This window comes from Kryptolebias marmoratus, linkage group LG19, assembly GCF_001649575.2.
Source record: "Kryptolebias marmoratus isolate JLee-2015 linkage group LG19, ASM164957v2, whole genome shotgun sequence".
Lineage (NCBI taxonomy): Eukaryota > Metazoa > Chordata > Actinopteri > Cyprinodontiformes > Rivulidae > Kryptolebias > Kryptolebias marmoratus.
The window spans coordinates 13,782,494-13,785,445 of NC_051448.1; the positions used below are offsets into that span (position 1 = coordinate 13,782,494).

Below are 2,952 nucleotides of genomic sequence, written 5' to 3' on the forward strand. Positions count from 1 at the left end.
TAAAAAATCATTTTTAATATCTCAGAAACCAAAGCTGCACAAACGAAAATTTTAACGGCAGAAACGAAGCACTAACCACTCAGACTATTTGCTGTATTTTTTGACGTGTGTGGGGTGTTCACTAGTTAAAATAAATAAACACTTATAATAATAAACACAATACAGGAAACTGTCAACATTGTGGAAGAAGGGAGACAATAGAACATGTTATTTTAGAGTGTACATATACACCCACATACAACTTTGGGTTGCGAGCGCAGAGAGAGCAGAGCGAGCGAGCGGTTTGTCAGAGCCGAGCGCGCGGAGAGAGAGGCGAGCGCGAGCAGAGAGAGGCGAGCGCGAGCAGTTTGTCAGAGTTGAGCGGTCTGTACTCTCAAATCAGTGTCACTGCGCGCTCAACCTGGTGGCACAAAAGTAACCCCATATACGTGGAGAAACTTCCTCGTGTTGGTGACGCGTCACGTTGACGCGCGAGGTTCCGGCAAACATGAGTCGCAAAGAGGAATTCAAAATGAGACGCAGTTTTTTTTGGAATTTGGCCATTTCTCTCCCCAGCAACCAGCTGGTTCTGTTTAAGACGGCGGCGGTTTGAAAACTGGAGGGATGTCCGGCTCTAGATTTAAAGAGGGGGGATCACGAAGCTTCACAATGAGGCCAAACATTATACGAAGGGATTTCCAGACACTACAGCTGCCAGTAGAGAATAAAATGGTGAGTTTCAAAGAAAACGATAAAGGTTACAAGACAAAGGGCCGTTTCTGTTCCATTTATTTTCCAGGCTCACCTGGAAACTCATTTCTGGCTGTATATATATGGAAATATTCCAACCTTCACTCCAAGCTCGGGTTCTCTGAGGCTCTGCTCGGTATCCCACCTGTTCTTAGGACTCTCTGAGGTTCTTCCAGGGATCTTCTCTCCCAGCTGATGAATTGCCTGAAGAAAGGAGATGTTTTTGTTTTTTTGACGTTACACACAGTCTTACACAGCATCTACGGAAACTTGACCCGAGTCCATGTTGTGTAACGGAATGTTTTTTTGTTTTTTGCAGCGTGCTTACATGATGTTTGTGTGTCCGGCCTCTGAAGCCCACAGGGTCGTTCTCTGCTTTCACTCCAACAGATAACATATCTGAGTTTTCCCGCTCTCCGTTTTTTTTCTTTGTTTTTTGTCTATTTTAGTCTCAGCTCACGGCTCCAAACGCATTTCCGAGTAGTAGTCCATCCGTCTCTCGGGGTCGCTCATCTGACCGCCCGACTCCCTACGATTTCGCCTCCCGTGTCAGACATCGCCGACTGTAAAAAGACGTACGAGAACAGCAGCGACGTCTCCACGGCTGAGAGCTGAAAACTGGCAATTATCATCAGATTAATTGTGAGAAATTGAAGGGCGTGCAGAGGGAGGAGGAGGAGGGGAGGAGGCGGAGGAGGAGGAGAGCAATTATTTGTGGTGAAGAGCTCAGCTGGGAGGTGACACAAACATGACTGGAATATGAACAAGCCTTCCTCCTCCTCCTCAGGAAGACACAGAATCTATTGAAAATAATGATCCCGTCTCTCCCGTCTGACAGAAATCCTCCCAGCAGCAGATGATACTAAGACCCTTCTCTGCAGATGAGAATCGAGGTCAGTCCATCCGAAGCAACAAGTGGAGTCTGAATTCAAGCGCCTCCAGGTCCTCGACCCCCCCTGCCTGGCTCGGCCCACAATGATCCCATACGGCTGAATAAGTTGGAGCAGAGAAGAGTTTATAACGTGCAGAACCTTCAGGGAGCAGAACTGAGACGTTCGGTGCTTCTCCTCAACAGGAATCAGCTACAGGCCATCAAACTCAAACTGGGCTGATCATTCAATTCGTACAAATATGAAAAGGTGAAACATTTCCACGACGGTATCAGAGGCAGGTTTTGCTGACTTCATGCATTCGTTTGACTTTTTTTGAAAAAAAAAAAAATTAAAATTTGTGAGTTAAAAACACTCACAAAAAAAATTTGGCCCACATGTAGACCAGTCAGGAGTGTGGCAAGGATCTGGTTTGCCAGGAGCTGGCTTTTTGGAGCACCAGAGGAGATAGTAGTGTTATCAGGCAGTTGCCGGAGCATCTAAAAGCCAGTCAACACGTGGAGCAGACGCAGAGGACGCCTCGTAGACACGTTAGACGGGGCTGCCGTGCTTGATGGCCTGTGTTAGCACGTTCCCACTGTGGACCGTGGAACCGGCATGTGTGGCGTACAGACGTCACAAGACAGACCACGCCAAGGGAGGATCGTTGTTCTGTAAGCACTGCAGAACCCCACGGCCTCTGCCATCTGGACACAGGCACTGAACCCTTAACACACCCTGGTACAGTCTTTCAACGAGACAACACCCATGTCTACGTCACGTTGAGGTCCTCCCGTGGTCACCCAGGTGCCCGGATCTTTTCTGAATCAGCTCTGATCCACTGAGCTGCTGGATTCAACAGCTGGGGGTCATGTGACACGACGACTGCACGACCCCGTTCTGCAGAACCACCATGCTGACATGGAACCAGCAGTGGGTTTCTACCGCTAACTCTGTCCCACGACCTTTCAACGCCTGCAGTTTCGTCTCATTTCCACCACTCCGTCCTTTTGGTTCAGTGGATGTTGAACCAACTTGACACATTTTACTCTGAACGTTAAACCTGGAACCACTTCTAGCAGATGTCGCCCTGAAACACACTTTGCCCAAATATTTATGGAACGGGACATTCAGCTGAGTCATTCCACTCCAAGCGCATTTTACTGACAGCATATATATTTATTCTAGCACTTAGACTAATAGCTTAGTTTGAACGAAATGGAGGACAAACTGCAGTACCACTGTCTAAATCAGGCTTTTTTTTAAAACATTTTTAACTTAAAGTGATAAATGCTTGGTGCCAGTAAAGTTCAACACATTCCTGCTTTCCATCTCACCGTCAAAACCAGGACGA

At 47.3% G+C, this 2,952-nt stretch overlaps 1 long non-coding RNA gene across 2 annotated transcripts in view; it reads right to left on the reverse strand.

Moving 5' to 3' along the window:
* LOC119617965 overlaps positions 1-1,347 on the reverse strand; it is a 6,103-nt gene extending 4,756 nt beyond the window's left edge. Inside the window, exons 1-2 of one of the 2 annotated variants that reach the window (XR_005234470.1) lie at positions 1,058-1,347; positions 875-933 (exon numbers count right to left, since the gene is read on the reverse strand). This is a non-coding gene — a long non-coding RNA (uncharacterized LOC119617965). Of the gene's footprint in view, positions 1-828; positions 934-1,057 lie in introns of both variants that reach the window. The other variant, XR_005234471.1, reaches the window with a different exon arrangement.
* Between the last annotated feature and the right edge of the window lie 1,605 nt (positions 1,348-2,952).